Genomic DNA, 11,944 nt, shown 5'->3' with positions numbered 1-11,944 from the left:
TTAAGAAAAGATAATGTGGTTTCTTGTATGTTATGAGATTGGGTTGAGACGTTGTGTTGCTATCTTGCTTACATTAAAGTACACGTACAGCTTCTCCTATCCTTGACGCTGTAAGATCCCTGAACCCACTGCGCAACGAATTTGGGGGTGCTAGCAGCGGAAGTAGCACTTCTTGCACGGGGCAGAGTCCCACACTCGGGGCCTCGCCCACGGATATCTAGACAAGAGACTAATCCATCAGTTCTTCCAAAACCGAACTCGGAAAAACTTCCCTTGCTCGGAAAGCACGGGCGATTCCTCCAGGATAACTTTTCTCTAACGTAGTCAAAAGCCTGAACTAACTGAATTGATCTGACCGAATGTGTAAGTCCCATAATCAGATCAGGGAAAAGATTCATAGAGACCAATGCTTTTTTCCTCATTAAGAGGCATAGCCATTGATTCTTTTCCATAGAACAATTTTTATCCAAGATTTACCTTATCTATCGTACTATACAGAAATTGAGTCTCAATTTACGGATCTATCAGTCGAGCCTAACCCCATCCAGTCCCATGGGTTAGCCAGCCACCACTGTAGTGATGGGATCCAATTAGGAATTTGGTTAGGTTTTGTCCCGGGTACCAGGGAAAAGAGTTCCTAGGTCCCCTAGCCGGATATTCATCCAAACATAAAACAAGTCACACCACTTACACACCCAATATGAACTTGCCTTTTTCACAGATTCAACAATCTTTAAAACAATCATTTAATGAAACCATAGTGTTATTCATCATAATCCTCTAATTATCCAGTTGAATCCTAATTTCCAATTCCTTCCTTATTGGTGAATTGTTTTAAATATTCTATTTTTCTTAACTTTCTCATTTTGTAGCCAACAATACATTAAGGTAAGACTTTCTTACTTTCGTCAAGTTTTATTAAATATTTGTTATTTAAGTTTATTTTTTTGTAGTAACTTTTAACAAGTTTTAAATGCATATGTTATCTATTTTTCATTACTAGGTTTGACATTAAGCTGACAAATAATATATATAGATTTATGCATGTTTTCCTAGTCTTAACTTATTTTGCCAGAGCTTTGGGAGAATAAAATTTATACTCTAAATTTGCAATTCATGTTGGATTTGAACTAGTTTATTAACATCTTGCTTTTAGTGTTGCAATTTATTTTGTAGAAACAGAGTGAATTTCAGATTTATACCATTAGATTTGGGTGTTACTCAATGAACTCTGAGTGTGTTAGAGGTTTTCCATGTCCATGAGATTAGGCCTTTGAGCTATATTTGAACCTCTGAGTTTACTTCATAAACCATGCCAATTTTATCTTAAACCAAGGTTAATTATGCATTAGCTAGCTGTGTCACTGGTATAATTTTGTCATGTTAATCAGTTGTATGCACTGACATATTTTAGTTTAAACTAGGGAATGTTAGTCAGAACCTCTTTGGTTAAATGGGGATGCCTATGCCATCAATGCTTACACATGGACACGATTAATGTGTTTAATCACTTGTGTCACTGGTATTTACAACCGAGAACGGTTGTCTTCTCAACAGGGAGGACTATCATAGGAGTGTGATTTTGTGATATTTTATTACCCAAATTTTGTAAAAGAAAGCTTGTAGAGCAAGCTCGGGAAAAAATAGCCTTGTAACCTATTTTTAGTAATAATAAAACTATAAATACTCAAGTGGGGATACTTTTGGCACGTGCTTGGGGGGGCAATTTATACCCAATCTAGTGTTTTTCTCTCGCGTGCTTGTACTTCTATTCACCATGCTTCCCGAGGTCTACAGATTTTTGTCACATGGACCATGCAAAGACATTGATTCTTATAGAGCCTGACATTGATTCTTATAGGGCAGATATATACAATCAAAGAATTACCCAATGGTCTCCAATCATGCATGGTGTGTGAAATTTTAATAAATATGTGTGTTAATGCTGATGCAGAGCAAATCATTTTGGCCTAGTAAGTTTTGGGCACCCAAGTGTGAATAAGGGCCAAATGTATATAAGGCATTTTCTCATAAAATGAAAAGACACAATCCCCTTTGTGCTATAGAGAGCTCTCCCTTGTGTCTTGAGAGAGATTAAGAGAGAGAGAGAATCATAGCATTATTCCTCTTCTATGCTTGTGTGGAAGAGTGAGAGAGAGAGTGATTGCCTTATGCGATGGTGCGAGCGACTCTACGGTGACAGCATGGAGGTGGAGCTTGGAGGTTGGAGCTTAACAAGCGAGCTTGGAGGCTTCAAGGGACTCAAGTTCGAAGCATTGGTAAGTTCCCTACGATAGTTGTGATCTATTACTCATTCTTTACGTGAATGTGTTGAGTTCCCTCTTCTTGGAGGTGTGGTAGCCCATAACATTTTTGGCACCGCCTACTACCGGGGAACACCTTTGTTTCTTCCATCCTCTTGGAGTTTCAGCTCCCATTGCATAAGATTCATGATTGTCCTTGCATTCTGGTAGTGCATTGTGTAGAAAATGAATAGATAAGATTTATGTGGTAGGAAGAAATCGTGAGAAATTGGTTATGATGTTATATATGTTTGTGGTAGAGTGGTCTTAGGATAGAGCTTCATTATCTTTTCCTGTTAATTTTTATATTTGCATCATTGGAAGCACCAACGTGAATGAACAAGTTGGTGTTCTGTTTTTTTTCTTTTTCAAAAATTCACAAAAATAAAAAACATAAGGAGCCATTGACTGTGCCAAGAGCTTGCATTCCATTCCTTAGGCGTGGCACAATCAATTTGGAATCATTTGGATAAGTATTTCGCACACCCAACTTATCATAACTTTCGATGACGCTCGAAGTTCCACGTGAAACTGTAGAAATCATTCACACTGTGAACTTTTTCTGCAACTTCACGCTGTGAATTTCTCCTGGATTCAGCGCCGCAATTAACATCACAAATTTTGGGATTGCCTTGCCAAAAATAAGCAACCTTATCCTGACACCTTTGACACCACGAAGTCTGCCAAAATTTTTGATCAAAGAGCCCATGGAAGAAGGGCTAAGACACGCTAGGTTTGGGGAAGAGGAGAAACCACCCTCCCCAACCAGATCCAGTGGTATCATTGATATCGCCTGAGGATTTTTTGGTCTCCAAACCAGTCATGGATGAAGAAGCGCAATCTATGGGCGCATGGGTTTGTCAACCAGTGCTGGACTCAGTCCACGACAAGAAGTGCCCATACAAATGTTGAATTCGAGGCTGTCGAATATCGACACCCCCTGAATAAGATGGGACATGAAAAGTACGGCCAAGGGCGGGTCAAATATTCTTTCCCACCACTGAGGAAGCAGAGTTAGACCTCAAACGTAGCGAGGTGGAACGACAAATGAGAATTGAGCTTAAGGAAACAAGAGCTCGATACTCGAAGGGCGAGAGTTGAGCAAAAGGAAACAGGAATTTTAAACCCACTCTAATCATGAGGGAAGAAACCATAATTGGTTATGGGAAGAAGTGAGGGAGAAATTCCAAACTTGGAACCCATAAACGAGGAATCCAAAGTAGAGGAAGGGTTTACAACCATAGAAGAGGATGATAACCTAGCAAGAGTGGCGGGTGAAGTAGAGGACCACCTGTACACCAAAAAGGATATTGAGCAGATGATCAATCACTCTACATTCCTACAAGACATGGAACTTCTAATTCTGCAAAGACGTACAGAGGCGACTAATGGTGATGAGTCGCTCCAAGGTACAACGGCGGCTGGACCATCCCATGGACCAGAAATACCTAGAAGAGCCAATATACAAGAAGGGGAACTCGAGTTGTTAAGATACCAGTTAATCAACTGGGATGCTACTATGAAAGCGATGACACAAATGCTACAATCTCGATTCATCATAATGGGTACCAGGCACTGGCTATCCTAGATGGCGGGGCAGGGGCTAGCATCATCACAAAACGTTGCTGGGAAAACTAGGGGAAACCTGATCTAAAAAAAGCAAATCTAATCGTTAAAATGGCTGACGGAACATCTTCGAGGCCCATTGGAATTCTAGAGAATGTTAAATTCAAACTCTTTACGTTTCGCTACCATCATACATTTGTGGTCATGGATGTCCTACGCCAACTTGATTCATATGACATAATATTGGGGAGACCCTTCATGAGGGAATCCAAACTAGTGCATGCTTGGGCCTTAGATCACATGTATGTACGTAGGGATTCGCAAATCTTAAAGATTAATCTGAGAACATGGAAAGCACACCCCATGGAAGAGCAATCGTTCAGTAACAATTCGGTCACAAACAGAGTGGACCACCTCTATACAAATATGCCAGCCCTTGGTGGGAGATCCCAAGGATGAAGAGGAAATGAAAGTGTATGCATCACTTCCTCCTTCGGAATTCAGTGAAAACTGGTGGATGCATGTGTTGGCCACCATAGATGTGATGCAACCCAGGGGACCCAATATGTGGAATCTGGAACCGTCCCCATGACCTCTATCTGCATCAGAAGAGGAGACATTGAGTACAGAAGGGACCATAGCACAAGGCCGTACCAGTGCTCAATCCCTCCGATGGTGGCAAAAACAGAAATGATACATAGTGTTGCATGACGAATGAAGATCAATTCAAGGATGCAACAAAAAAGACACTTAGGGCTCTTGAAAAGAGTTCCAAGTTGTAGATGAATGTGGGAGTGGGCTTGACAATAATCCCACATGGGAACTTTTGGGAGTTTCAGAGTTTTTGTATAAAAAGTGGCCCATTTGAGAGCTAAGGAGGACTCTTTGGTCATTTGGTTGAGAGGCTCATAGAGAGAGCTTGCCCCATAGCTCCTTCTCATGTGCTCTCCCAAGGCTCTCCATCTCCATTCTTGCTTCAATCTTGTACTCTCTATTCTCTACGTATTCAATGATTTGAGGTTGTGGTCTACACACTTGCTAATCTAGATTTCGTAATGATGTTTTGATGCTAAAATCTGATTTGTGAATTGTAGAGTGCATGTGATGAAGCTTGTGCATGAAATGATGTGTAGTTGAGGCTTGTGTGATAGCTCTTTGCATGTTAGATTCTTTGCATAAGTTGCATTTTTATGCTTAAGTGTAGCCTAATCTTGATGCGTTGATTATGTTAGATTGAGAAGGAATCAACGATTGAATGCTTGATTGTTGAAGAAGGATTGAGTAGGATTAGAAGTCATTAGTGTGTGGTTAACTAATCTTCTCCCATTCGGGATAGCCTCTATGCATTAACCGGGTTGCATTCACGGATTGACAAAGTGTGTGGGTTGGAGTGTAGCCTCCGCTAAACAATAAAAAAATATAACTTTTTTTTAAAAAAAAGAGAGAAAAGCGAAAAAAGAGAGAAAAAAAAGAGAGAAAAACAAAAGGAAAAAAAATCAAAAAAATATATTTAAAAAAAAAACAAGAAAACAATTATAGTGTTTGTATTTTGAGTCCATTTTTCATTTTTTAAATTTCTGTAAAATTTTGCATAATTAAAGTAGCTTGCATTTTTTTCAGAATTTCTGTAAATTGTGTGCATAATTAGTATTTTTTTAGCGTAATTCATATTTTTTTGTAATTGGTACGAAATTTATTAGTTTTAAAAAAAACAACAAAAGGAGAAGAAAACAAAAGAAAAGAAATAGAAATTTAAAAAAAATAAAAAAATAAAAAATAAAAATCTATAAATTATGTGTTTTTTTAGGAGTCCATATTCTTTGCATATTTTGTAATTTTTTATTATTTTTTATTATTTTAATTTTTCGTAATTTTTTACATAATTAGGGTAACTTGCATTATTTTAAAATTTTTGTAATTTTGTGCATAATTAGTATTTTTTTAGCGTTATTCATATTTTTTGTAATTAGAAAAAAAAAGTAAAAAAAATAAAATCATTTAAAAAAATAAAATAAAATAATAATAAAATCAAAATAAAAAAAAGGATAGGTATTTATACACATATTCATTTTAGTTGCATTTAGTGGTTAGGTAGGATAAAATATATATATATATATATATACATATATATATATATATATATATATAACAAACAAAAAAAACAAAAACAAAAACAAAAACAAAAACAAAAACAAAAACAAAAAAAAGAAAAAAAACACACAAAAAAAAACAAAAAAATTTGACCTTATGCACTTGCGGTCGGGACGTCTTATAGATTCTGCCATAGGGCCTAGGGCACCTTCTAGAGTACCTACGCAGGAAAGTGGGACCCAATCAGTAGGAAATTTGGCAGATATTGCTGAAACCTTTTCTGAATCCCAATCGGATACCTTTTCCAGAACAACTAGCTCATTGTCCATGGACAATCTAGGGCCGTCAATTAGTCATCCCTTAGCCCCAAATAGGACACCCACAAGATCTTTTAATCCATTTGAAGCTGACACCATGGGGTTAACACTCAATGTGAGACTCCAATATGTCTACACGAATGCTCAAGGAGCTGAGATCTTTAGGGATCCACAACAACGGTATCTTGTTAAGATCGCATACATTTTCTCAGAACTTGATAGAGAACCTCTAGTCAATGACCAGGGTAACATGTACATGGGTGGAGATGGTGTTCGCTATGAAGTCACCTACCATCCAGAAAACGTAAACAAATTAGGGGAGCTCTCTAAAACCGAGTTCTTAGACTTATCAAAGCTTTCCAGAGCAAGGGAGTCTAGAGATGACTAGCTCATTGAGCCGGACATGCCTGGACCATCCAATGCCCAGTCCTTAAAGCCATCCATAGATGATTTACTTCTTGTAGATCTAAATTTGGAAAGGGATAGGAAAGGCAAGAGCAAAATGGATCAGGGGGCTGAAAGCCAATGGGAGTTTGTACGACAAATTCCAGTGACAAAGGTCTTACAGGATGACCCACTTCAAGAGCTCTATAAGGACTCGTTAGAGGGATATTATGCCACAACTAGATTGCCACAGCTCGATCTTCCTCTAGCACCGGTGGTGGTAGTTGAGAAGCTTGCAGGACACATGAACCGAATAATTGATAAATGGGCCAATGAATACCAAACCTTAGATTGGAAGGAGACGGGAGCTCATGTGGAAAGGACAATCATTATTCATGGAAGTGTTCTCAACAAATACAGCCAAACCAGGAGAGACAGCCTTTCTTGGAGAAACTGTTGCTCCTCCCCTACGAGAGTTCACGATAGAGGGACCTTCAACATCAAAGTGGACCACTGCTAGTAGCCCAACTCTAGCACCAAGATATAGTCCTACACCAAATGTGCGACCACAAGTCACACCACAACAACATCTTTCTCACTATGACAATCGGAGGAGAGGGGAGCCAACTAGGCCTCCCATAAATGCACCTCCTGAAATGCGGGTGACAAGATCTTTGGAGGGGTTTGGTGAGGCTGGTAATAGGGGACCTACACCAATTTGGGATGGTAATAGGGGACCTACACCAATTTGGAGGGGTTTGGTGAGGCTGGTAATAGGGGACCTACACCAATTTGGGATGCATGTAGACCATCTTACCAAAGAGAGGAACAATTCCCACTGAGAGTGAGAGGCCGTAGGCCCTATGATGAGTATTCAAGACAAGTAAGGCCATCAACTCTTCAGAAACTGGTAAAGAAGTACGAAGGGTCGGGAGATCCATACGACCATGTAGCAGCATTTAGGCAAGCAGTTCGAGCTGAGCAAGTGGCTGACAAGCATACTCAAATTGAAGGATTTGGGCTTACTCTTGAGGGAAAGGCCCTTGCTTGGTTTCAGGCATTAGAGGCTTCAGACAAATCTTCTTTACGAGTTTTGGAAGAGAGATTCATTGCTGCTTGTTCCTTGATGGGAATTCAACATGACACGGTAGCACACATCTACTCTTTCAAGCAAGGTGAGAATGAGAGTGTTAGAGACTGTGTAAATAGAATGAAGCAGTACATTAATCGTTGCCCAGAAGATGAGAAGCCCACCTAGAGTCGATTAATTTCTCTCTTCTTAAAAGGACTCAAAAATTCAACACTACATACACATCTCTATGCAAAGAAGCATACAAATTTCAATGAGTGTTGCCATGATGCTATGGATTTCACCGATAACTTCAAATTCCAAGATGGTTCTGGCCCTGAGGTGAAACCTAGAGATCAGTGGGGTGATGACCAAAGTTCAGGGTCTAGCGCGCTAGTAAATCCAGACCAGATAGCTAACCTAGTACTAAGGAGATTGGGACAGACCTATCGTCCACCCATGCAGCCACAACAACAACAGCAGAGAATGAGGAGTGTACTTCCTACAGGTCCTCATCTTTGTGGAGCATGTGGCGGTAACAATAAAATAGAGGAATGTAATACCTTTTCTCCTCTAGTCACAAACCAACCCACAAAAAAGTGGTGCCAAGCCTGTGCTTGGAACTTTACCCATACCACACAGGAATGTACTCGCATTGCAAGAATGAGACAGGAACGTGAGCAGCCCAACGGGGGTGGAGTGACTCCACAAATGTATCAACAGTATACTAATTTTGAACGTAAGCCACCGATGGCACAAGAGCAAGCACGACCTGTTCTTGGTGCTCAATCTCCTACTCCTGGGACTGCTCTTGTGAGGGTTGTGGACTACGACAATTCAAATATGTGTAGAGACTTGGTAAGCCCAGGCTATGTGGAGGAGGAATACGCATCATATTCATCCAAGGAAAATCTCTTTGAAAGTCCTGCATACCCAAGCCAAGCACTGGAGATTCAACCAGGGGAACAAAACTCTTTAATGTTGCTAGGCGGCTACCAACCTAGGACTCCAGGCCCCTCAGGTCAATGGCAGCAAAGGAAAGTAAAAGCCAAACTAATGGGCCCCTGTTATGAGTGCACAGAGAACCCCATTGGGCTCGTGATTGTCCACATCGCTCAAGACCGGCATCTCGATCCAATACAACAGTACAACAGTTTCCACCAATTGAAAGATATTGTCTAGGGTGTTGTGTAGAAGACTTCCCAAAGGATTGTCTGCTGAAACCACATGAGGAAGGCACCTCTCAACCAAAGGTCTCACTCAACCTTGTAGGAGCAGTTCCATCACCACCTTCATCTGAGAATGAGGATGTCGTGCCACTTAGAGTCATGACTAGATCACAGACACGAAATGCCAAAATACAAACTGATGAAACACCTCGAACTAGGGATGCAAAGGCAAATCTAGTGGACAAGACCCTAAAGTCCAATAGAAAAAAGACCACTAGGAGGAAGAAGAACCGAAACAAGCAAACTAAAAGTGCATCCACTAGTTCTCAAGAAGCCTCTAAACAAAACATGAGAGATAAAACTTTTACATCCCAAGAAGTGCATGAGGAGCATCAACCTCAACCTGGGCCTAGTGCTAAACAAGATGAGACTAGTACGACCGAGGATAGTTCTGGGGGTTCTGTTTTTGTGGATAAAGTGAATGAGACTCTAGATGCCATCATTGATGCTCATAGAAGTCGCATTGCAGCTTTATTTGAGCTACCCAAGAAGCTTCAAGAATACCCAAACCCTCGAGGAGAAGATCAATCTAGCTGTACATCAGCAACTCATTAGGGAAGCTCAATCACTACTTGAGGGACCACCACCACCTATTCCTCGGGGCCCAACCTCTCTTAAGCCAACATTAGAAACCATACCAGAAGTTTCATCAAGTCGAGAAATGAAAAGTGAGCTCATTTCACAAGCTCATAGCGAAAGGTCTACACCAATTGACACCCAATTGAAAGGAGGTATTCTGCCACCACCTAGCCTTGTCTTCCCATGCAATGATAAAGTTATTGATGCTAATGAGGACATGGCAAATGAGATGTGGGCCGCCGTTCATGAGAAAGTTAATGAGAACATGTCCTCTATTAGTTCGCCTCCATTTTCTGAGGTGGATTTTACCAGGGGCACGGAAAACAACTTTAGACGCCCAAGCATCCAGGAGGAAGTTCAAACAATTGTTTCTCCTAGAAGTAAGCATACAATGAAAACCTTACCATCATATCTGGGAGAATATGAGAACTGTTCTCAAACCTTGAGGATATCCTCCATGCATAAAAGGTTGACAAAGGAGAAGGATATGAGTATCGTGCAAGCTATTTTGTCAGCACCAGTGGCTTGTACCTTACCTTTGCTTGATTTGATAAAAATTCGACTTGAGTTGTGGAATGATATTGCCACATGTTTGTCAGAGCAGGTATTGCTACAAAAGGGTCACCATGAGTGTACTATACACCCCGAGACAAAGCATGTTATGCCAGTTCCTATCAACAAAGTAGGAAAATTTTGTGAGGACGATCAGGGAAATGCTACCCTCCCATTAGAAGTGCGAAAAGTAGCTTCAACTGCAATACTTGATAGTGGTGCAGGAGTGGGCATTGTGACAAGGTCCATTTGGGAAAAGTGGGGCAAACCAGCTATTAGGAGTACCAGGATGCACTTGCAGCTAGCAGATGGAAGCTTAGAACATCCCCTTGGGCTGCTTGAGAACATATTGGTCACCACATGTGGGATTGAATACGAGCACACTTTTGTAGTAGTGGATTTTGGAAAACATCCAAACTATGAAGTAATATTGGGTAGACCATTCATGCGACAATTTCAAATGATTCAAGATTGGGGATACAATTATTTGTACCTCCGACATGATTCTGTCATCACAAGAGTCAACCTAAGGAATCACTCATATTGTGATGTAACAAGGTCTCCAATAGATGAGTTTGATTCTGCTTCATCTCAAGGGTTACATTGTCAGATGGGCGAGAAGATCTGTGGATGTGTGGGGCCTCATGTAGGGATTTCAACACTGAGAGACTTAAGGGTAATCGAAGTGTATCAGATGAGGCATACATTCCACAACCCTTCCCTGAGCATTTAATTGATCCACTAGAATGGAGTCATGTCCTTGCAACATTATCGACATGTGCTTTACCTAAGCCAATTCAATTTTGTGACTCAGATGGATATGATATTATTCTTATATGAATGGTACAACCACGTGACCTTCTAGATGATTTGTACTATAGGAATGCATCCACAACAGCACTGCATGTCGAGGAAGTCTCAGTGGAGGATTTAACACTCGAATCTGCTAATGATGCTGATAAGGAAGATGGATGGGACTCTGATTTTAATAATGATGTGACAATCCCTGAGGCAGAGTTAGGAAAGGCACGCCTACTCTTGAGAGGAAGGGAGGTTCAAGTAGAGATCCCTCGAAGCCGACCTAAACGTAAATGCTGTAAGAGCCATAAAAGAATCCGTAAACAAGATGAGAGGGAAAGATGTGAAAGACTACAAAAAGAAAAGGAGGAGTCTAAGAGTGAACACTCTCGACCACCACCTCACTTTTCAGGAAAGAACAGATATCTATACTATGTCCAAGCACAAGATAGTATCAAAGACCAAGTAAAACGATCAGATGGATTCCAAGCAGGAGAAAAGCTAAAAACTGTTAGCAAAAATCGTAAAAAAACGAAGAAACAAAAACCAAAACTCAAGTCTAAAACTGATTCAAAAGAGAATGTCGAAAGTGCAAAGATAACGGTTGAACAAAAAAATCCGATGCAAGATAGCAAAGGAGAGCTCAAAACCGCATGGTCTTCAATGAGTGAAGACTCAAGTGGACAAGAACAAGGTCTCAATGTTCCTCCCAACTTCACACAGTACACTCTTCAGGATCGGAAGATTGTTCTTCAACAGCCCATGCGACAAAAACCAAGCATGCCAGGGGTTTCATATGATGGTCCAGAAGATGCAAAAAAGATTGATATTGCTAGGCCAGGAGAAGAGCCTCGCTATGTGTGGATCGCCACAGACTTGTCCTTAGATGAGGAGAAGTTATTAATTCAAACAATAAAGGAGTATCGCGATGTTTTTGCTTGGAGTTATAAAGACCTCAAAGGAGTTGATCCAAGCATATGTCAGCATACAATTCCATTGCGAGAGGATGCAAAACCCTCCAAGCAACGTCCTTATACTTACAATGAAAATTTTGCA

Source organism: Cibotium barometz, chromosome 8 (assembly GCF_041138505.1).
Source record: "Cibotium barometz isolate CiBa-2024 chromosome 8, ASM4113850v1, whole genome shotgun sequence".
Classification (NCBI taxonomy): domain Eukaryota; kingdom Viridiplantae; phylum Streptophyta; class Polypodiopsida; order Cyatheales; family Cibotiaceae; genus Cibotium; species Cibotium barometz.
Note: the sequence above shows the minus strand (reverse complement) of the source record.